Source organism: Urocitellus parryii, unplaced genomic scaffold (assembly GCF_045843805.1).
Source record: "Urocitellus parryii isolate mUroPar1 unplaced genomic scaffold, mUroPar1.hap1 Scaffold_210, whole genome shotgun sequence".
Lineage (NCBI taxonomy): Eukaryota > Metazoa > Chordata > Mammalia > Rodentia > Sciuridae > Urocitellus > Urocitellus parryii.
This window is the reverse complement of record NW_027552345.1, coordinates 130,615-156,167: the sequence shown is the minus strand read 5'-3', so window position 1 is coordinate 156,167 and position 25,553 is coordinate 130,615. Positions and strand designations below refer to the sequence as shown.

Below are 25,553 nucleotides of genomic sequence, written 5' to 3'. Positions count from 1 at the left end.
GCCATGTTTATTGTATGCTTTCCCCTCATTTCCTCCTCACATGCATTGTCACTCTAATCAGATTCACATCTCACATCTATAATATTCAATCTAATACAAATGGCTTCCATTGGATACAAATATTTGTTCTACAAGTGTATCCCAGACATAGTACTGGGAGTTAGAACTGTAAAGAGAAGGTACAACCATGCCTTAAGTCTATCTGGGAGTGTCTCAGTCCATCCAGCCTACTATAACAAAATCCCTTAGACTTGGTAATACATAAGCAACAGAAAATTATTTCTCACAGTTCTGGAAGTTGGGATGTCTAAGATGATTGTCTCTAGTGACAGCATGCTCTCTACTTCCAAGTTGGTGCATTTTTATTGCTGTCTCCTCACTTGGCAGAAGAGGCAAGAATATTTATTTCAATTTCTTTTATAAAGACACTAATCCTTTCATGATGGAGGGCAGGGGTGGGGGGACCCTCATGACTCCATTACTTCCCCAAAGGTTCCGCCTTTTTATTCCATCACATTGGCTATTAGGCTCCAACACATGAATTTGTGGGAAAGACAAACTTCAGATCACTGCAGGAAGATACTTAAGTGGCCCAAGCATGGTATATATTATGTGAGGATACAGGGATTCCATGGCAAGTGACACATGTACTTCTTCTCACTGCTATTCATGGTGATATTTCCACTTGGATTGGTTTCCCACATCACCTTCACTGATTTTTATCATGCTCATTTTAAAAAATGATTAACTTAAACATTTTAGCTTCTCTTTCATACAGAACACAAATTAATACTTGCATTCCTTTTAAAAAGATATTAGTTGGAATAAATCGAAATTGAGAAATAAATGGAAAATACTATCCATTAAGTTGGGCCCACATAAATTCAAAAAATTACTCTTGTAATTGAAACTGCTGATGGTGGCAAATAGAACTATGGCTGTTTAAAAATCAAGATATACAAAGGGAAAAGAAATCAAGATTCAGAAAGAAGAGGATTAAGACAAGGAGGTTGTCAATGTCTACCACGCCTAAGATTTCATCAGTTTCTCAGGAGGCAGATGTTGAAGTTGACATCAGAACACATTATTTAATGTTAATAGTTGATCCATTTAAATGTTTAGATTAACTCTTTAAATAAATAATGTGGTCTCTAATTCGCACTGGACATAATCATTCACAATTAATCACTTTATTTAAAAAATTAAAATCCTGAGTTAAGGTGGTGCTTCACATACTATAGAAGCCTGAGTAAGGACCCCCAAAGAAACCCATACCCTAATTTCCTGAACCTATGTATACCAACATTTTTAACAAAAGTGTCTTTGAAAATGTGATTAAGGGTCTAAGATAAGGAGATGATCCTGTGTTATGCAAGAAAGCAAAATAAAGAGGAAGATAGAAGAAAGAGTCAGAAAGCTGCATGACAACTGAAGCAAGAGGACATTACTGGCCTTAAAGATGAGGGAGCCATAAGCTAGGGATGCAGCTCTGGAAGCCCCAAAACACCAGGAAACTGATTGTCTCCTCAGAGCCTCTGCAAGGAACACAGGCAGCCCTGCAGATACCTTGATGTAGGCCTAGCGGAATCGATTCCAGACTCCAGAACTCAAAGAGAGTAAATGTGTATTGTTTTAAGCCAAGTTTGTGGTAAATTGTTACAATTGTCTAGGAAACCAATACAAACACTATGAAAAAGAGCTCTTCTTCCTTGAAAAACTCTAAAAGTTAAATCATAGATATTAGGCTGGAGGCCCGGATGGTGCGCGTGCGGCCCGGGCCGAGGAGACGCCAGCGCTGCGCGGGCCTGCCGCGGGCCGCTGGGGGCCAGGTGCTGACACCCTTTCTGGACTCTGCATGTGGCCGCATTGGCGACTGAACAGGCCATCCTCTGGGAGTCCCTGGATTGAAGTGCCCAGTCAGAACTTGATTCCCCGCTGTTGGGGGAGCAGCCCACCTCCGCCAGGCATCCCAGTCCCCACAGGAATGCACCATGCCAATAGTCGATAAGTTGAAGGAAGCCCTGAAACCCGGTTGCAAGGACTCGGCTGAGGATGGGGAACTGGGAAAACTCCTGGCCTCCTCCGCCAAGAAGGTCCTTTTACAGAAGATCGAGTTCGAGCCAGCCAGCAAGAGCTTCTCCTACCAGCTAGAGTCCTTGAAGAGCAAATATCTGCTGCTAAACCCCAAGACGGAGGGTGCCAGTCGCCCCAGACGTGGAGATGAGGCTCAGGCCAGGAGACAGGGGAGTGAGCGCCCATGTGGTAGTGATGGAGTCCCAGCCCCACAGAAAGTGCTCTTCCCCACAGAGTGCCTGTCTTTGAGGTGGGAGCGGGTTTTCCGAGTTGGCGCAGGGCTACACAACTTGGGCAACACCTGCTTCCTGAACTCCACCATACAGTGCTTGACCTACACACCGCCTCTGGCCAACTACCTGCTTTCCAAGGAGCATGCACGGAACTGTCACCATGGAAGCTTCTGCATGCTGTGCATCATGCAGAACCACATTGTCCAGGCCTTGGCCAACAGTGGCAACGCCATCAAGCCCGTCTCCTTCATCCGTGATCTGAAAAAGATCGCCCGGCACTTCCGCTTCGGGAACCAAGAGGATGCGCATGAGTTACTCCGCTACACCATCGACGCCATGCAGAAGGCCTGCTTGAACGGCTGTGCCAAATTGGATCGTCAGACACAGGCTACTACCCTGGTGCATCAGATATTTGGAAGGTACCTCAGGTCACGAGTGAAGTGTGCCGTGTGCAAGAGCGTCTCGGACACCTATGACCCCTACTTGGACATCGCGCTGGAGATCCGGCAAGCTGCAAATATTGTGCGTGCTCTGGAACTTTTTGTGAAGCCAGATGTCCTGAGTGGAGACAATGCCTATATGTGTGCTAAATGCAAGAAGAAGGTCCCCGCCAGCAAGCGCTTCACCATCCACAGGACTTCCAACGTGCTCACCCTTTCCCTCAAGCGCTTTGCCAACTCCAGTGGGGGGAAGATCACCAAGGATGTAGGCTATCCGGAATTCCTCAACATCCGCCCATATATGTCCCAGAGTAATGGCGATCCTGTCATGTATGGACTCTACGCTATCTTGGTCCACTCAGGTTACAGCTGCCATGCCGGGCACTACTACTGCTACGTGAAGGCGAGCAATGGACAGTGGTACCAGATGAATGACTCCTTGGTCCATTCCAGCAACGTCAAGGTGGTTCTCAACCAGCAGGCCTACCTGCTCTTCTACCTGCGAATTCCATGCTCTAAGAAAAGTCCTGAGAGCCCCATCTCTAAGGCAGGCTCTACCCTTCCCAGCCTCCCAAGTGTGGTTCTAGATCATACCAAGAAGAACATGGGCAATGGCGTAGCTACCTTCCCATCAATGGCAAAGCGACCAGACCCTGTGCTGGTGAGGAAGCTGCAGGTCCCCGAGGAGATCGGCGTGCCTGTTTCCAGGAACAGCTCTGTGCCAGTCCTGAAGTCACAGAATGGATGTGTTCCTGCAAAGCTGCCCTTGGGGTCACCTTTCCCCAGACTCTCCCAAACCCCCCCCCACACCCCCCACCCTTCTGGAGGAGCCTGGGAAGAAGGTGAAGAAGCCAACTCCCCCACAGCACTTCTCCCCGTCCCTGCGAACTCCTCAGGGCTCCCCTGGTACCAGCGAATCTGGGAGCCATCGGCAGGGCTCCTGGGCCAGCCGAGACATTGTCCCCTCTACCTCACCGAAGCTCCTGGCCAGCGCCACTGCAAATGGGCATGGGCTGAAGGAGGAGGACGGGAGCACGGACCTTGAGAAGGGGGCTTCTAGCAGCTCTAGCCCAGAGCACTCTGCCAGCAGTGAGCCTGCCAAGGCTCCACAGGACCGCAGGGGCACGGCCGTCCGCATCTGTGCTTCTCAGGAAACAGACTGTCCCTCCAGTCCCTCCAGAGCACCACCAAGTGAAGCCGATCCTGCAGTGGTGAAGCTGAAGTCGCCCGCCCTGGGCAGCGCCACCACTGAGCCTGCGAACCTCATGTCTCCACCGCCAGCCAAGAGGCTGGCCCTGTCTGCCAGGAAGGCCAGCACCCTGCGGAGGGCGACCGGCAATGACCTCCATTCACCTCCCCCCTCACCATTCTCCTACCTCACCTCCCCCATGGAAGCTGCTCACCCCGTCGTTGCCTCCACCTGGGCTGTCAGTAGAACCAGGGCTGTGTCACCTATCCCCGATCATCCAGCCATCCAAAGCCGCCTGTTAGCCCTCCCTCTACATCACTGACCAGTAGTAGCCCCCAGTCCCCAGGGACTTCAGAGCCACAGAGCCATTCCTCTTCCTGGACTGCCCTGCCTCAGGTCAATGGGGACTTCACGTCCCTTTCATACCAGCCGTCACTGGAGGCCAGCAAGGCCCCTCAGAGCCCCTCTAGGAAGAAGAAGAAGCTGCTCACAGGAGAGCCCCAGAAACTAGGCTCAGTGGCACGTCAGCCCCAGTGCCTCAGGGGAGAAGCTGTGGCACCCCGCAGGAAGAGGAAAAGGAAGAATAGGAAGTGTCCAGAGGACACGGCCGCCATAGCCCCTCAGGAGGGTCAGACTCGGGGGCAGCCCTGGAGCCCCAAGAGCAGGAAGAAGCACCAGGCAGAGCTTGCAGCTGATCCACAGGAGGAAGAGGGCACACGGCCGCAGGCAAACGTCCTAGAAGCCCACCACATGAGTAGCAGGAAGCAGAGGAGGAGAGGAGTGGAGGGATTCGGGAGAGTCGGGCTACCCCAGGACCCACTTTGGCCCAGCTGCTCCTCCCCTGACCCTAGAGAGCCTGCATCCAGGATGGAGTCTCCAAGGAAAAAGAAGAGGAGGAAAAGAAAGTGGGAAGCGCAGCGGGAGGAAGAAGAGAAGATCATCCGGAGGGCCCCAAGAAGCTGAGGCCTAGTGTCTCTGCAGTCCCCGTGTGGAGTATGAATGGCCAGGTTCCTGGGGACCGTCTGGGGCCAGGACAGGCTCCTCTTGTACCTTGGAACAGAGAGCGAGAACCCGATGTGGTCCAGGAGTTGCTCAGATACTCCTCTGACAAGGCCTACGGGAGCAAAGTTCTGAGCTGGAATGGGGAGCCGTCCACGATCAGTCAGGATGCCATCGAAGACAGCAGATTGGCCCGCACCCAGACCTTGCTTGACCACTGGGATGAGGAGTTTGATCGAGAAAAGGAGAAGAAAATGAAAAAACTCAAGAGAGAGAAGAAGAGAAACTTCAATGCTTTCCAGAAGCTTCAGAGTAGACAGAACTTTTGGTCTGTGACTCATCCAGCCAAGGCCACCAGCCTCAGCCACGCCGCTGAGCTCATGCTGTCGAGGGCCGTCACTTCCTGGGAACTCTGTCTGGATCTGAAGAGTGGCCTCCAGCAGACTCCACCTCCCTGTCACCTCTAGGCTGCTGCACTGTGAGCCTGCCACGGCAGGGGACTCCTGTCCTCACCGTCTTAGGGGACCCGTGAGGCCTGGGCTTCTAGGGCTCAGAACCTGTGGAGACATTCACGAAAGGCCCCTCACGCAAAGCCCTGGCATGTGGTGTCACGCAGACTGACAGCTCGCTATGGGGCCTCCAGAAAGGCCAAGTGACCTTGTGGTCATGGACAGTGGGGTCTGGGTGGGCAGAGCCGTCTGCCCCAGCTCTGGGGCTGTTCCCCAGTTGTCCTGTGCTCAGGGTAGCAGGGTGCCTAGGCTCTTCCTGGCGAGCACCCCTTGTTCCCTGCAGGTGGCGCTGTCTCTTGCTGCGCCCTGTGTCTGTACGCCTTACTGTCTGCCTCAGAGAGGAAGGTCCTGCACTGACCACATCGCTACCTTTCCCTTTCCTGCCTGGGGTTGGCCCTTCCGGAGTATCTCCTCCTCACAGGACCTCCAAGCTCTGTGGAGAGCAGAGGCTGGGGTGGGAACCCTTGAAATTAATGCCAACGCATCTGCTTCCGAGGCTGCTGCCTCTCCTGATGGTTTGGCTGTAGCTGCCCTTCAGCTGCAGTGACCGTGGGTCTCTGCAGAAGTGGTGATCTTGGGGATGAGGTCTCCATGAGCTGATTACTTAATATAGAGCATCTATATTTGAGCAGGCCTGTGGCTTCCTGTACCATATGTTTCCCTGATACGCAAACCCTGGCTTCCTGTGCTCAGTCTTGGGAGCGCCGTGAAGTCTGGCTGATTGTACTGTTCACGCCCCTCCCCTGTGCAAGCCCTGTCTGCAGACGTGTGTTTGGACGGGCCTGGGTCTCCTCGCGGAAGTGCTCTCTGAGGAGGACGGCACCTTCCAGGCGTTGCTCACAAACGGGCGCTGGCCTCCCCAGGAGGGCCCACCTCTGCCCTTGGCCTGTGCCACCCTTATTTTGCTCTGCTGCCACACTTGGGGCCTCACTTGATCCTGGTGTAGAAAGAAGACTTACTTTTTCTTTATGGGGAGGAGATTCTTTTTGTTTTCTTTTCCTGTTTTCGTATTTCCTTTTAAAAGAAGGTGGTGGGAAGATGGCATCAGGGCTGATCTGTTGGCTGCTCCCCATCCCAGCAGGAAGTGGGCCATGGCTTCGTGACCTGTTGTCTGGGGAGGGCAGGGCTTGCTTTTGCTCTTGAGGCGCTGACGTTCTTTCCTGTATGAACTGCGTCCCCAGCCGTGTTTGTTTCCTAATGTTCTGTAGTTAAATTTAGTTGTCTTCTAGCACAGAATTGACCTCCCCTCTCGCTCTCCCCTCTTCCAAGTGGGTCTCTTCCTTCTCCTCTGGATTGCACGCTGCAAACCCTTGTCCTGGAGGGGCTGCCTCCCTCTCCCAGGTGGTGGAGTGCCTGACCTGACTTTTGAGGTGCTCATCGCTGACCGGCAGAAGCCAGCCCCTCCCTTCCCGGAAAACCATCAGCCAAACAGGGACCAGGAAGAATGAGGCCCAGAAACTGCCACCACCACCCCCCACCCCCCATTCTGGGTGCCCGTGGTGTGTAAGCACATGTTAGTGACCTCAATTCTTGCCATGGTGGCCTCTCGGCACAGAGCTTGCCTTTGTGCTTGGGAGTGCAGGTGACGGCCCCTGTGCAGTGGGCCCTCACCAGTGTTCCTCACTGCCCCATTCACCTATCTATCCTGAGGAGCTACTTCCCGCTGTGTCCTGGCTGTGTGGCCACACCCATGTGTGTACAGGCCTCCCTGCCCTCTGTACTTCCTCTCCAGTGGCCTGGGGAGCCCCAGATGTTGCCAAGATCTTGGTGCAATAAATAATGTGCTGTTGTGAAAAATAAATAAATAAATAAATAAATAAATAAATAAATCATAGATATTAAAGTTCTCAAGTTCACCCATAGATATGAGATTAAGAAAAACTAAGGACAGAATATTGTCTTAGCCATGCTTATTTCTAACTACTTCTTTGAGACAGAAAGCATGACAGACACCAATATATGCTTATTAACTATTCAGTCCTTTTCTTCTATACTTACATTCATTTATGTAATCAGGAATATTACTTTCGTAAATGACCTGCCATCAGAATAAAATATATGTTATAGTCATAAAGCCACATAGATGTTCTTCCATATAGTTTTGTCAGTCTCTTCCAAACCTAGTCTGGACTCATCTCACTATGCTGGAAAATCAGCACAGATTCAGCCAAGATATATAACATCTGTCAGATATGCCTGGGCTCTTTGGAGGATAGTGCTGGGCTGGTGGGTAAAGGTGAAGTCTTGGACGCAATTTATCTGGAACGAATAGAAAACTTAGTACACATCATTGGTTTTATATGCTCCAAATACTTAGGTTTAAAAGTCAGTAAGCCTGACAAAGGAGAGATGGCAAGACATTTAAATGGATGCAAAATTTTCTTAAGGAAAAAATAAGTCCTCTGGAAAAAGTAAACAATTTTAACAGTGAAATAAAAAGGAGCCACTCGATTTCACAGGAAGCAATCTTGAGAGACCTTCTGTGGCCCGACATACAAATTACCTGGCTGAAAGTAGAAATCAAAATACCGTGGAGAAAAACAAATCACCTGTAAATGAACACAATGACTTTCTCAAGTAGACAGTGCTATAAGGTTGATTGAAGTTGTATTCTTGGTTCTTGTAATTTTCAGAATGGTATTGTCACCAAGAAAAGGCAAATCCCCCCTCATGCTAGGAAGAATAGAAACAATTATTGATGAAATGAGCAGAAATGTCATGAAATATTATCAAATCTGACTCCAAATTATCAATGATCATGTAGAAATCAAAATCCATAGTGAGCTCAAATCTTTAGTTCAGAAGCGTATTTTCTTTGTTTAAGTAAATTAGGAAATAGGAAACCGAATGGCATGACAGGTAATGAAATGCAGTAATTTCCAAAATCCGAATGTTGCTCCAATTCTACCTACAAAGAACACTTGATATGTGAAGGGTTATTTGAACAATTAATTCTTAACTTCACACTCAGCAACAGTTACCTAAGGTTAGTGATCTTATTTTTCATAACTAAGGATGAGGCAAGGCAAAGATTCCATTTGCAACAAAATGAGCTAGAAAATAATCTTATTAGGAATGTTCTTCAGCTTTAACTGCAACCAGAGAGCTCAAAAGTCCTTGTCAAGAACAAAGGGAGGTCTCCAGTCTTTATTAGCTTTACAGGTCAAACATCAAACCTGCTGTGACTAAAAAATGAAGGAATTCATTCAGTTGTTTTAAAGGATGAATTTCATTCTCTAAGTTTAGCTTCTATAGTAGCTCAGGACATATGCAAGAAAATGTGCAGTTATTTACCTTTTATATTATCGTTATGGCTGCATAATTTCTAGAAATGAAGCTGAATGAGTGGCATAGACATAATTTGGATGTGCTTGACATATATATGACATGTGTGAATGGCTATATGGGTATTTATTAGTATTTCTGGCCCTATGTGATTGATTATAGTGCACTTGTTGCTAGATAGGTTTATCAAGGCAAAATGACATAAAAGATAACGTGTATCTGCCTTTGGACTTTTACAGTCAAGCAGGATCCTTGCAGCTCAGGAAACTTCCTAAAACTTTCTTACAAGGCTAGAGTCACAAACTCACATTATTTTCAGAGGCTGATTATCATGAAATGTGTGGCAAGATGAAGAAGTCAGGCCCCTCATGAAAACACTCAAATTCAACTTTAATTGTGCCAGCAAAAAAGAGGACTTATATGTACCAGTTTTGTCTTGTTTGTATGGATCATCATTTTGGAACTTCTGCCATAGCAACTACCTTCAGGATGTGTTGAGAACACCGAAGTCCACACTCTGTAATGAGATATTTTTACTAAACATGTACCACGACATCCAGTGTTCAGATGTAAATCCTCACTGAAAAATAGGCCAAAGTGAGCTTGTTCACCTCTTCTGTCATGGAAGAGCATAGCTAGAAACAGAACTAAGAACTAAAATCTCATGTTCATCAGACACAATATCTGTCAGTGCCTTAGTCTTGTCTTCTCAAATTCCACAATTATGAGAAATAAAATGTTTCTTATAAGCTCAGCTCAATATATACTATATATATAGTATATATTGTGTTCAAAAACAATATATACATATATAATATTAAACATAAATATATAAATAATGTATAAATACATTATATAATAACAATATATAATAACAATATATACATAAAATATATACATATTTAATATTAAACATAAATATATAAATAATATATAAATATATTATATATATATATATATATATATATATATATATATACACATATATAATGTGTTATAGTGTGTGTGTGTTGCTGAGGCTTGAACCCAGGGCCTTATGCATGCAAAGTTTGCACTTTACCAACTGAGCCATATCCCCAGCTCTCAGTGATATTTCATGATATTTTCTTAAAGCAGCCTCACTGTTTCAGAAACTACTGAGGCATGATTCCCCCAAGTATTATAAACTTTCCCCACTCTGCCTATGAGAAATGCAAATTATTCCTAGTCTCCTGTGAGCTTCTGAGAATTGTTTCACTCATTCTTTGTATTTTCATCAAAGAAATGGTCTGATTAGTTCTGAGCCTAAGACTAAATGAACCATCTGCAAACCTCTGAGGCCCATGTGCAGTTAACTCCCATCTCCTGCATGACCCTGTTGATTCCAGCCACCTCAGCCTCCCCAAATAGTCTTGTCTTCTCAACACAGGGGGACCACTGAGATCTGTTTGGACTCCTTGTCTCTGCACTTCAGGCTGGAAACTCTGCAGCCCACTTTCTTACCTTCTTCTTAATCTAAGATCACTTTCAGTATTTGAAAGTTGTTTTATGGATTTCATATAGATTTTTAGTTATTTAAAGACCACGAATAAATTTGATCCATGTTATTTCAACATAACAACAAACAGAAGTCCTTCCTGAGGTTTTGTAAATAGCTGTCCAATTCAGACAATTTTATCTTATTTTTTTCATTTTTTTAATTTGTTTTAATTATTTACACATGAAAGTACAATGATCTTGACATGTACAATATGTCAGACAATTTTAAATGTGATTTTTTTCTCATGAATCATCTGTGTTCAAAAACAATGCTTTGAAAGAAATCCATGATTTTCCATGTGTGAGGAGGAAACATAAAAACTCTTGTTTAACAGGAAGAATTTCTCTATAAGGAGTGCGAAATAAGATAACTATCCTCTTGGACAGTATGGTGACCTGTCAGCAATGTTTAGGATCATTAAACAACCTCCACCTATAGTAGTGGTTTGTTTTAGCATATAACTTGCCAGTTCATGGTTATAAGGTACTAAATAAATCCCATCCACAGATAAAGACAATCTGAAAAAAATAAAGCAAAACTAAAAATAAATTTAAAAAAAAAATAGCAAATGCTTTCTCAATATAACACTGCAATATTGAAAGTCATTATTTTAACTCTTCAAAATGAAAAGACCTAAGAGATTCCTTGGAAATCTGGTAATGAAACCACCATTTGACTCAGCTATCCCTTTCCTTGGCATATACCCCAAAGACTTAAAACAGCATACTACAGGGACACAGCCACATTAATGTTTATAGCAGCACAATTCACAATAGCTAAACTGTGGAGCCAACCTAGATGCCCTTCAGTGGGTGAATGGATAAAAAAAATATGGCATATATACACAATGGAATTATTTTCAGCAATAAAAGATAATAAAATTTTCAGGAAAATGGATGGCATTGAAGAAGATAATGCTAAGTGAAGTTAGCCAATCCCCCTAAAACAAATGCCATATGTTTTCTCTGATATAAAGAGGCTGATTCATAGTGGGGTAGGGATGGGGAGCATGCCAGGAATAGATGAATTCTAGATGGGGTGGAGGGGTGGGAGGGAAAGGGGAAAAGGTCAGGGGATTAGCAAGGATGGTGGAATATGATAGACATCAATTATCCAAAGTACATGTATAAAGATACAAATTGGTATCAACATACTTTATATACAACCTAAGAAGTGAAAAAATTGTGCTGTATACATGTAATAAGAATTGTAATGCATTCCACTGTCATTTTAAAAAAAATCAATAAAAAATAAAAATAAGGAAAAAAGACTTAATAGCATTAAAATATTTGCCTTTTTAAAATTTAGTTTACCAGTGATCAACTCTATATTTTCCTAAAAACAATATAATCCTTGCAAGAATTCATGAAATTTCAAGTAGAAATGTTAGTCACTTTCAGTCCCTAATATGCTTTCAAATAGGAAATAAACATTTGATTTTTATTTTTCTAAGGATCGACAAACTGAATATTAAAAACCTGATAAACTTTAGACTGATGTCTTATGATGCCAAATGATTCAGAAACATCTGAGTTTCCTATTTCAATTATACCTTTGAAATCAGGTATAAATCTGGAGCTCTCAATTATTTTAATTGCTTTTCTCATGTTTTCCCTTAATATAAACTTCCTCATAGACCAGCTATGACTAGTAATCACTGGCTTGAAAACTATTAGCATGTCTACTCCAGGAGCATAGAGGAGGGAGTGTTGTATTTTGTGTTGGAGGCAGCTTCATAGGAGGATAAAATTTGATGAATACAGACACTGAATTTGTATATTCAATATTTAAAATAGGGCTACATTAACCTTGGAATAATAAGAACAGAAAAACAGAATTCCTGCTGAGTGTTTTACTCTCTCTCTCTCCCCCCTACATTGGGAATAATGCAGGGTGCCTGCTCAGGGTTGAATTTGTTGTTCTCTTTCCTAGAACACTCCTTCTCCCAATAACTAATGACCCACTCTCTCCTGTCCTACAAGTCCCCACAGGTATGCCACATGGTGAGTGAGTCTTCCGATTCCCCTCTGCACAATAGTAAACCATGCTTACCCCACCAGTGCCATCCTTCTGTATGTTCATTCCCTTTCATTTTAATTTTTCAAAGCTCTATTTCCTGTAGTTCTATATATTCATTTTTAATTTTATTATCTCCCTCTTCTCACTCTACAAAAGCAAGCACTTTATCCATTTTTTCCATGATTATACTATTGGTTCCTATGATGGTAATTGGCACATAGTTGGCACTCTACCATGGTACTGAGTGTATGGATTTATCTGTCAATCAATGAAGCAAGCAGTCAACATTGTGCTTATAATGTAAGACTTCATTCAAATTACAAATGACTTTTTGACATCATCATCATTATTATTAGATTTAATTATTCTAAGATGTGAAATACTTCCATGACTTTTTTGCATGGATATATATGGAAATAATATGAAAATAGAGATTAATTTTTTTTTGTCCCTCAAAATGAGGAACTCTAAGAATACACACTTTGTGACTTAAAATTAACTTTGAAACAGCACTTATAGATAAACATCCCATATGTGAGATTGTTTGTTCTTGGGAGGTATGTTTTAAACCATTTGAACTGTAATTTGATGATTTATTGAAGTCAGTAATTTGAGATTTAGTTGAATAAAATTCTTTGGAGCTACGCAATTGATCTTGATATTTTTACAAGTGAGTAAGTAAGAAAAAAAATTAATGTTAACAATGTTGTTTAAGTGTGAGCTGAAAATTAAATTTATTAAAAAGCAAGAGAATTGAAGAAATGAATATGTCCAATGCAAATATTTATAAATTAGAAAACAAACAATATAAGTTGATGATACTAAAAGCAAAGTTACAACATTAATAAAAAATGAGACATATTTCAAATAAAATGTTCCAATTTGAATCCATGCTTTTATTCTGCTGTAAATCACTACTTTATAAAGTATTAAGTTACTTCTCTAAAATATTGATAATTACATTACTCATTATTTATACCTAAATAATATAATAAGCTCATATAGACATCTAACAGAAAACAAAATATAATAAACACTTATAGGACACTTATGAGGCAAGGTTAAAAAATGATAAGGACATAATCATTCTGTTGAAAGGCTCAAATTCTGTTGGATTTGCACATGTAAACAAGTAAATGTATTTCACTGTGGGTTCTACATTACTGCACTTTTTAGACTTTAAACTTCATGGGCCAGAGTGATTTTAATTAAATAAAGAAGATTAAATAAAAAGGAATTAGATATGTTAAATTTTTAATATTTTTTACCTAAAGAAGTATTCATCTTAAAAATCCAACTTGCCTTCTAACATCATTAAGTAAATGGTAATACAACATCAAAAATAATGGGAAAACATAACATAATCATTAATTAAAATAATTTAGCATTTTCTAAACTAAGCTTCATTTCCCTGTCATTACTTTTCAAAGGAACCTAAATTTCAGCACAAACTTGCACATCAGTGTTTTCAGCAACACTGCTATAACAGAAATGTTGACAGCCACATGGAAGTGGGGGTGATATAGTTTTTTTTTTTTTTTTGCGGGGGAGGGAGTACCAGGAATTGAACTCAAGGGCCCTAGACCACTGAGCCATATCCGTGCCCTATTTTGTATTTTATTTAGAGACAAGGGTTTCACTGAGTGGCTTAGCACCTTGTTTTTGTTGAGGCTGGCTTTGATCCTCTTGCCTCAGCCTCCAGAGCCTCTGGGATTACAGGCGTGTGCCTCCACGCCTGGAAAAGATGATGTATTCTGTTCTAGGAACAGATTCATAGAAGGAAAACATCTGAACCACAAATCAAGATGAGTAATAAGAAGAAATAGCAATTTGGGGTATCAAACTAGTAAGTGACAGACCCAACACTATGAAGGGTGACAAGGAAAGGAGCAAAAGACAAGTAGTACTAGTCACTGACAGAAGAGAATTAGAAAATCAACTATCAAGAGTAAAAGAAGAAAAAGAAGCATCATGTTTTAGACATGCAGCAGACAACTTCTGGCATTGCAATATTTTATGTTGTCTTAAATGTCATTGGACTTCTTAACACTCTAACTCCTTGTCAGTCTCAAGAGATTTTCCTAGCAGGCTTAAGACATCCAAATTATGGAAAATAGGAAGAGGTAGGAAAGCCCCTGATGTCACATGTCAAGAACTGGTTGAAAGCACATGTCCTGTGCTAAAACACAAATTCCATTGCCATTTTGCTATCTTTGATTCAGGGAAAGAATTTTTTTATTCAACATAAGAGTCCATCTCCATGCACTGCTTTAATTGCACTAAATCAAGAAAAAAATGTGAACCTGAATTCAAAACAAAAATCTATACTTAAAAATAAATACCTGAGGTTGATATCATAATCTCAAATTAAAAATAGCCTCAATTCTAATAAAAATATTTTATACAACTGTTTATTATAACAATAAAATTATACTGACCAATGATTTTTTTAGATTACAGCAATTTTAAAAATAAAATATGTGAAAAGAATGCAGGATTATTTTATGAATGCATACACACACATGTATATATTCAGACAACATATTCAGTGCACATATATTTTACATATTCATTATTGTATACAAAGAAACACACACAGGCTCACACTACAAATGATTGAAAGGAAAATAGCAGAATCTCATTAGCTGCTATGTACTAATTGGGGGTTATGAGCCTTAAAAATATCTAAAAGGTTTTCTGAAATTTTTAAAGCTTCTATAATGAATATACATAACTTTTAAAATATAAAAACACTGTAGGATTTCTAAAATATACTCTAACAGTATATAAATCAGTGGCATGTAAATGATTAGTTTTCATTGTCTAGAAATTAGGTAGTTTAAAAATGTCTGAAGAGATTACAACCAATGTGTTCTCAGAAACAATTTTGCTTTTGGCTATTTTTGATATGACTTAATTTTCTAAGATCCTATCCTTATCATCTGGCAAAAAAATATGAGCAAAGAAGAGTTATTAAAATTATTGTTCTCCTCACAGAGAAAACTAAATAAGTAAACAAAGAATATCCAACATTTGTACTGCTCTAAGAATACAAAACAAAAAGTATAACGAGGTCAAAATTAATTATATGTACCTTTTAAAACTGTACATCAATTTATACACTTTTTTCTTACTAATGATATACATTCTGTCCAATTCAAAAAGAAAAATAGTAATTTATGTGTAATTATCAGTATGAGAAATTGTTCCTATACAAAAAGTACTATTGGAATGAAGGGTAGTAGATTTGGAAGTTACACATAGGTAAAGACAAGAAACAGAGAAGACTTTGAAAAAACATGCAATCAACAATGTTAAAAGGTTAATATGATACTACTACGTTTCATACTTGACCAACATAGGCTAACATTTTGTTAATAGAAGTTGCCTTTGCATATATAACCAAAGGATTTAAAATCAGCATACTATAGGTATGAGGCCACATCAATATTTGTAGCAGCTCAATTCGAAATAGCTAAGCTATGGAATCAACATAGGTTCTCTTCAATAGATGAATGGATAAAGAAAATGTGGTACATATACACAATGGAATATTACTTAGCCATAAAGATAAATGAAGTTATGACACTTGCCAGTAAATGGATGGAACTGGAGAATATCATGCTAAGTGAAATGATCCAATCCCAAAATACCAAAGGCCCAATCTTCTTCTAATGTGCAGATACTAACATAAAATAAGCAGGTGAGGTAAGAATAGAAGTTCATTGGGATTAGAGAGAAGAGAATGAAGGGAAGGGAGAGGGATGGGAATAGGAAAGACAGTAGACACAATAAAAAAAACATAAAAAAAAGAAAGACAGTAGAATTATTCAGACATAATTTTCCTATCTTCATATATGAATAAATGACCAGTGTAACTCCATATCATATACAACAACAAGAATGGAAAGTTATACTTCATATATGTTTGATATTTCAAAATACAATCTACTGCCATGCATAATGAAAAGAATGAATAGAAAAATAAAATTTTTTAAAAAGTTGCCATTGCAAATTTTGGGTTAATATGCCTTAAATGGAAGGTAGATAATTAAATTCAAAGATAAATGGTAGAGACTGATCAATCAATCAATAGATGATAGGTGGATGATTGAAGAGAGAGACAAAATGGATGAGTTGTAAAATGAGAGGGAGAAGAAGGGGTGAGAGTAGAGAGACTGATTTTGTATACATAAGTATTAGACCTTTACATTTTAATCTAATTTAAAATGTGTGGTCTGCATTTTCCACCTGCCTCTCTATCTTTATGACTCCCAGGTATGGGGCCTGTGTGGCTGTTTGGCAGAGAATGGCTTTGCTGTTGTGTGTCAGAAAAAGGGCAAGAGATATCCACACTGAGAAAAAATAAATTAAGGTTCATCATCACAAAATTGGGCACACATTTCACTTCCCTCTCTCCTTCCAATATGAAAACTGCTGCAAAACGATTGAAACTCTTGACAATGCCACCGTATCATAATATTATAAGAATATATGAAATCTCTTAAAGATCTCAACTCTATATAAAATTCTTGAAAGGGCATTGCACAGTCAAAGGCAAGGAAAGACCCAGTGGATTATTTTGTGTTGAAGCACAAGAGACATTGCTATCTTCCAGAGGTGACTTCAGGGGCAGAAAAGCTCTCTCACATACAAAGTATAAGAGAGAAAATACTTCTTCAAGAATTTATGTACTCATATTTTCAGATATACCTTCATATTATGAAATAGAGATATCCATAATTTCTCTTTGCTTTTAACAACATACCTTCTTTCCTATCATACTGGGTTTTTTTCCAAACTACACCCTGGAACATAATGAATCAAATCAAATGTTAAGCCACAGGGTGAGGAACGCCACTAGATTTTAATAATTGGCCCCATTGTTAGTATTAACTACTACTGATAAGGACAAGCAAGGAAAACTAATGATGAACAAAGAAGCATTCTCCCCATCATTTGCCATTTTATTCACAGTGGCCCCTTCACTTAGAAAGCAGGAGAACTAACACTTAGAAGACTCATGCTCAGTTCACTTACAAATGTTGTTATCACTTGGCTTTCCTGCTATTTATAATGACTTCCTTATACACTTTATGAATTCCAGAACTCCTCAATGAAATATGCAGAGCTGGATTCATATTGAAGAATCTGTTCTCCTGAACAATTGAATAATTTATCTCATGGTACTCTTTTAAGTGGCTACCAAGTTTTCACACAGATGACCAGCAGATTCTCCCATGTTCTTGACATCATTTTTACCACTAGGAACAGAGCAGATGTCACTCTGAGACTGAGAAAAATATTCAGTATAAGTGATCATACACTGTCGATAAAGCTCATCCTTACATAGTAATCTGTGTTTTAAATACATGCATTATTTTTAAAAAGTCTTGAGAAATTGAATGAGGGAAACTATGTCTCATGATACTTGCACCTTTTTATTTTTCCTTAGACACCCATCCAAAGCCAGACATGTACTATTTTCTTTTTAAATAATATATTGCATACATATTCTGTCATACTGCTTTTTAAAAATATCTTTATTTTTGTTTATTTATTTTTGTGTGGTGCTGAGGATTGAACCCATTGCCTTTCATGTGTGAGGCAAGTGCTCTGCCACTGAGCTACAATCTCAGCCCCGGACATGGACTTTAACCAAGTGCATATCCTCATGCTCAGTGAGGCTATTATTAAATTTATCATATTAACTTTAGGGAGAATTCGAGCCTCTATCTTTTCAGGTATTTTATGGAACTAATGATTCTGAATTGTTAAATAAATATAAATTTAGGTGTTAAATATATATATATATATATATATATATATATATATATATATTACAATAGTTATCTAATCAGAAATAACTGAAAGTCCCACTATTATTTGCTTAGAATTTTTATCTTAAATGAACTACATAGCTCCCTATACTTATTAAAAATTCTCTTGATTGCTATTATTTTAGGCATCAAATCTGAAATCATAATGCTCTGGGAGTCTATTTATTATTCAGTTATTTTTGACCTATAATTAAGTAGTTGCAAATTATGGGATACCTCCTCAATATTTTCTTCATTTAATTACATCATCTCTCATTGAAATCACATAATATTTAGTTTTACATAATTTCATGACATAACAGTTAAATTCTTTTTTGCTCTAATAAACCAGATTTACTTCTCCAAGGGTGTGGGATACATTTATTTAATCTTTACTTAGTAGCCTTCTATTCTGATATTTAGAAATAAACTAAGAATATAAGTTTTATTCTTGGCTCAGTTAACAGAATCAGATATTTGTTAATCATATCTACTTTTTTCTTCCAAAGTCCCAATATTAATTTGAATGAAAAAGTGGGTACATGAAGCACATTATTTTCATTTTCTCCAGTTCCTAACACCTAGTGTGAGAGTGAATGGAGATAATATCCAGGGCTTTGATAATTCCATGTATGACCAACCTGATTTAGGAGGCAAATAGGAAAAGTCTCAGCAGGCCTTCATTCACATCTTATGTGCAAATATCAAGAAGACAGATCACATGTGAAATTAGAAAGTCACAGACATGAAAACATTTTCATACATCTTTATCTTAATGGCTTAAGATAAATACAAACATTTAAGGTAAATTGATTTATTTTCATACATATTTTTAGAAATTATTGTCTGAATAATTGAGACTGCAGTTTTTTTTTCAGTTATCCTTCTCTGAGTATGCCTTCTACATAGCTTTAACTTATTTTCCTAATTTCCTAATCTATAATCATTTGTCTGTCCATTTCCCCAACTGAGCTCCTCTCGTGGTTAAATGTAGGAAAACAGACCTCGGTAACAGAGACCTGAATCTGAATTTGTAGTCTTGAGCAGTACGTCAAAGAAAGAGTATAGTCCTCTCTCTCACTACCTGTATGATCTTAAGTGAACAATTTAACCTTCCTAGTTCTCATTTCTTATTTACTTCCCTATGGTTATTAATATTAACATCACCTTGTCTTTGTTAAAATTATATAGCTGCATAAATACACCTGCATTTATGTGTCTTAAAGCTGTAGAATTTCAATCCAAATCTGAAGTCATCATCAACTTTCCTATATTTTCTACTATCTCCAAAACATTAAACCCCATTGAGGTTAAGAGGGATGTAGGGAGGATTTCTGGACTGCATGGTACTTGACCTCAGTCTTAAATTATTCCTGCTCTTTTCTTGACAAGTACTTAGATAATCTAAATAGTAATACATTTTTTGAAATCTTGTTATATGCTATGCATTCTTAAGAGTAATTTACATGTATTTCTCTTTTTTCCATATTAACAATTATTTTTAGTTTTCTGCTTAAAAAAAAATAAAACTCTGTCTTCTATGGTGGCACATTCTGATAATACCAGCAATTCAGGAGTTTGGGGCAGGAGAATAGCAAGTTCAAGGTCAGCCTCAGCAGGCCCTAAGTAACTTATTGAGACCCTGTCTCAAAGTTTAAAAAAATAAATAAATAAAAAGGTCTGGGGATATGGCTTAGTTGCAAAGCACCCCTACATTAAATCTCCAGTATCAAAAATAAATAAATAAAAATACAGAAATAAATAAACAACTTCAGCCACACCCTGAAAAATTAAATGAACAATTTTATATATTCTCATTATGGAATACATACAATATTAAATTCTGTTGTTCACAAAATATAGATTAGCATGGTATGTGTACTTACATTTTTAGTCAATAATTTGGATTATATTTAATATAGGAATACAGATATTTTCTTTGCCTGTGTCATATTTAATGCATGTTCTTAATGTAAATGCTACCAACTGAGAATGACATTTTGGCAAAATGAAATAAATCCAATGTACCTAGAGCAGAGAAAGTAAGAGGGGAAAAATGGCATGAAATAAGAACAGAGAAATAGGCAAGGGTCCTAGACATGGTGGATATTACATGAAAATGTTAAAAATTTCATTTTTAATAGACATAAGAAGTATTAATATCATAAATGTGGAGTGATAACATAATTATTCTTCCTTCAGGGATAACAATTGATTAGAGGTCAAAATTAGATGTGAAAACATCAGCAAAAAGACTGAGAAAGAGTCTGAAGACTGAAAAGAGTGAGAAGGGAAATTGCATGGAAATGGAAGGCGATCCTCAGGGTTATACAAAATGTCATATAAGAGGTAAGGAGGGGTAAGTCAAGAGAATACAAATGGAAGACATGATTTACAGTAGAAGGGGTAGAGAGAGAAAAGGGGAGGGGAGGGGAGGGGAGGGGAGGGGGGATAGTAGACAATAGGACAGACAGCAGAATACATCAGACACTAGAAAGGCAATATGTCAATCAATGGAAGGGTAACTGATGTGATACAGCAATTTGTATACGGGGTAAAATCGGGAGTTCATAATCCACTTGAATCAAACCGTGTAATATGATGTATTAAGAACTATGTAATGTTATGAACGACCAATAAAAAAAAAAAAAGAAAAAAAAAAAAAAGACTGTTGCTCAAAAAAAAAAAAAAAAAAAAAAAGCCAATCCATGGAGCTGTCTCTTATTACTTCAGCATAGTTTATTTTAGTCACTTATCTATTTATTTATTTTTGCTAGGCAAGTGTCCTACCACTGAACTATATCCATTGCAGTATCTCTATCATTTATGAAGTTGTTTTTCAATAGTACTCATATGAGTAATCTGGTAAAAGGTAGAGGTTTGATCCAAGTGAAAATAAGACAAAAATCAAATTACAGGCTGGGATTGAAAGTAAGAGCTCCAAATGAAAGTTTTATTACAAGTAAGCACGCCAAATTAATTAGGGGTGCTATCTCAAATAGATTTCAACTAGTACAGATACTTTATTTCTCTTCTCTGCATCTAATTAAAATTATTTATATTAATAATTCCCTCTAACACATCGTAAGTTATTTACAAATACCTGGAAAGGGCCATATATAAATCTACAAATGCATTAAGAAGCATGAAATGGAGCTGGAAAACTTTTTCAATAATTGTTTCTTATCCCTCAGAAGTTTAACATAAGAGAAGTATATTTGAGTTTCCAAAATGGTTTGACTCTTTTTCATACATAAAACAGCACAAGGAGTGTTCGCTGAGTATTGCCTCCCTGAGAACAAAATGCTCAGCTTCTGTCATCAAACTCAGATACCATCCATGGTTTGTCCAGCAGGTAAGTTCACTGGATAACATATAGACAAGAAAACCTTCATTGCCACATTTGGAAGAAACCATTTTGTTTTAGAAAATGCTTGAAATAAACTTAAATCTAGGCAATAAAGTATATAAACTCACATAAAACTATTTGATGCCATCACCATTGGACTATGTCTACCACCACCATTTCTAGATCAGAGAATCTTGGGATGGCTCTTGAACTATGAAGAAAAGTTACAAAAGAAAGTTCTGTGCTATTTATTGCACAGAAAAATGCTGTGGCAAATTCAGATTCAGGTCTCCATTAAATTCTATAAAACAACTGCTACTGATATTTAGAACATAAATAAAATAGAAAAGTTAGTGTCCATTCAATTATGAAAAGATACAGCTGTTCTGGATTATGATTAGACTCAAGAGTGGAAAGAACATTTAAATTATTTTTCCTTTGTTAAAATGATCTGAGAAGCTTAGACTTTCTGCTTTTCTAGGTTTCCTACATTGACTCTACAGATCATCCCCCCTCCCATTTTAACCCTTTTTTCATCAGGTACATTTCAGTTAAGGTTCTCTATACCTTGGAATATGTTGTTGTTTTTAACCCAGGATCTTTTGTATTAATTTCCAACCTAGTAGAAATTATCAGTCTTGGTCAAAATCATAACATATAACATGAAACTTACTACAGATATCTCAATCAGAATTAGGAACTCCTGTCCTACCATTCCCCTGCTATTGAAAATAACAGCCATTCCAACAAAACCCTGGCAACTAAGAAGTCTGCTTTTGCATTTTTCCTTCAACATGTTTAGCAGACCTTTTACTTTCTTACCCTTAGTTTCTTAATCTGCCTAATATGACTATATTGGTCGAAATAATAATAGAGTTAAGTGAACAAATAATACAAGTAACAAAACAATGCACAGAATTTGGCACATTCCTGAGTTGTTAATAGGTTTGCATTTTAGTGTCAAATGACATTTTCTGTACTTTTATCGTGAATAGGTAAATATTATTTTCACACTCTTTAATTAACGTTTCTAAAAGTTAAAGTATAATTATCTCAATATAAAATCTATAATTTTATGAGTTCAAACATATTTAAATTAAAAAGATGTAGATATTGACACTGCATAATAGGAGCCAAGAGTATCTGAAATTATCTTTCTAAATGATTAGAATATGATCTAAAATTTTTAAAGGGTAAATAAGGTAGAACCAGAAAGTTACATGGGCATTTTAGTCTGAAATAAATATAAAAATGATATAATAGTTTGATAAAGACTAGTCTAACAAAAATAATAGAATTAATAGCTCCTTAAATTGAAAGAAGACAAATTAACATTCTGTTTATTCATGTCTTTGGGTTATAATAAAATTTCCTCAAAATTATCATTTTGCTCCTCATCTTTTCATAATTTAGAAGCATAGAGGACTTCATAGAAGTAGAGAAAAACTGGCACAAATAAATATATGTAAATACAACATTGTTCTCTTTTAAAAATATTTTGAAAAATAATTAATGCACAATAGAGTTGGTGATTAATAAAGTGGTTTTTCATAGTAGGAATTTCAAACAACGAACAATGCAGTAAAAAATTAAAGGGAGAGCAACTCGTGTGCATATAAACCTAAGAAACATTATAAGTAAAGGAAGTAAGAACAGAAACTATACTCACAAACATTTAAAAGTGCATATTTTAGTCAACACACATAGAATATGGAGGATGGGTTGGAAATACAGACTTGGTGAGAAATTTGAAATGGGAGCTGATAAGCATCCAGTTGGGTATGTACCTGGACCAGCAGTGCCAATGGCCCAGTCTGAATTAGGTCCACAAACCTAAAAATGCCTAACTTTCCAATAGCAAGGCATCTAACTAGCTATACTACCATGATTCAAATTTGTTCACTAGTCTAGTACTTTTTTGTAATTGTAGAGTGTTAAAAAAATGACAAAGAAGTCTAGACTATTGTGTTTAACCCTATTTTATTATAGAAAAGGACAATGTGTAAAATTATGTTTTGGTTTTTCAAAATCCAATACCAACAGAAAGCAATATTGCTTATGAAAAGCCATAAAGAAGGAATATTGTAAGTGGACGGATGTGCATTTTTATGTGGCTATAAAATGCTATAGTAAAGAATATAAGCTCTGTGGAAATCTACTTTATTAGCCTGTTTTTATAGAAAGATAAACAAAATCTTATCAGGTGTCAAGTATCACCAAATCAAATTTCATTAGAAAATAATGAAACAAGAACTTCAACTTGGATTTAAAATGAGTATAGAACCACCTTTCCACCCTTTCAAGATGTGAATCACCTGCAGGGCACCTGGGATTTCAGGAGCATCAGGAGCTAAATTAAAATTATATCCCTAAGTATGATATTTATATTTATACACAAAATATATTTATTGAAGATAATTAAAAACATACTAATGAAAGTCTCACCACAATTATTTAAAATTCCCTGTCATTTTAAATTAAGTTCACCCAGTAATAAATTGCATGGCAAATAGTCATTTTGCAATTGGGTCAAAGAATATATATATATATATATATATATATATATATATATATATATATATATATATATTGTGTGTGTGTGTATTTTTTAGAGTAAAAAATATTTATTATTTTATAATAGTAATAAACTTTCATTGAGCACTCAATAAAATATACACATAGTAAATAAAATGAACATTATGGAAACAGATAACTTTTATTGAACACTTGATAAAATATTTATGCTTACCGTAATTAAAATAATCATTATTCTCATAAGAATTACAAGATTTATTGAACATTCATCAGCTAGTTCATTCTTACCATCATTCCATAAAGTAGATTATTTTCATCTCCTGATTTTTTTTTAACTGGTGATGTTATCAGTATTCTACACCAAAATAAAAGTCAGAATCTAGACCTCTACCCTAAAGGCTTATATTTTTCCCCTTTTTATTCTGTTCTGTTCCCTCTATATAGCTTAAACTGGTCTTTTAAAATCATTTTAGAACTTAATCTAATATGGCCATTTTACAGATAGGAAAATTGAATCCTCAATTGAATAACAATATCATACAGGTTTGTAGTTATCAACACAGAATCTTTTTCTGATTTGGTTTTAAATTTACTTGAGAGGTAAGAAGATTCAAATGCAAGCTTTTGAAAAAAAGCACTTCACACAATATTATATACTGGGTAAATAACACACAGAAAAAGGGGCTAATTTTTCAAAGTAATAAACTGCATGGCAGCAGGATGGATCATTGGGAATTTTTATTCACTTGTACCCATTCTCTTGGAGACACAAATGTATTCCAGCTGAAAAGTAGAATATTAAAGTGTAAATTTATTGAATAAATGTGTTGCTGTTTGACAATTCATAGAAAAACAAAGCTTCCATCTTCTTTATCTAGTTTCTGTTTGGATGAAGGGGTAAGCATGGTGATTAAGAAAATGCTGGCACCTCAACATCACTAATTCACCATTACAGTGTGATGTAGGAACAGTCATTATACACAGTGCCTCAGCCAGAAAATGAGGATGTAAAATAACTACTTTGGAGATAGTCAGAGGGCTTAGTCATCTAAGACATTTATAAGAGTTGCTAACTCAAAGTACTCAGTAAATGCAACAACCTCAGTACCTAGCATAGTGTAAGCATCCCAACAGTTGGACCCATTATTTTTTTAAATGTAAACTCGATTTTTTGAGGGGTATCCAAAGTATGCATAGGTATGTGCACATACTTAAATCAGATATTAAAAAATAACAACTGACAGTGGTGGAGCACATGCCTTGCACATGTGAGGCACTGGGTTCCTTCCTCAGCACCACATAAAAATAAATAAAGGTATTGTGTCCATCTAAAACTAAAAAAAAAAAATTAAAAAAAAAAACAACTGACACTTGAGATTAAATTAAAATTACTTTTAAAATTACATACATTATATCTTTTAGATTTCAAGTTAAAATTGGCATTAAATAGAGTAGACTTTTTAAAAATTTTGAGTATGTAAAATTCCATCCTCAAGTTTCTGGAACAGCTCAATATTTTTTATTTTTAAATTGTGTTAAGAACATTTCACATGAGATTTATCCCTGCCCCATCCCCAGTACTAG

General features: G+C 37.8%; 1 pseudogene; it reads left to right on the top strand.

Moving 5' to 3' along the window:
- Positions 1-1,769: 1,769 nt before the first annotated feature.
- LOC144251778 (ubiquitin carboxyl-terminal hydrolase 36 pseudogene) lies at positions 1,770-5,401 on the top strand (annotated as a pseudogene).
- Positions 5,402-25,553: the final 20,152 nt, after the last annotated feature.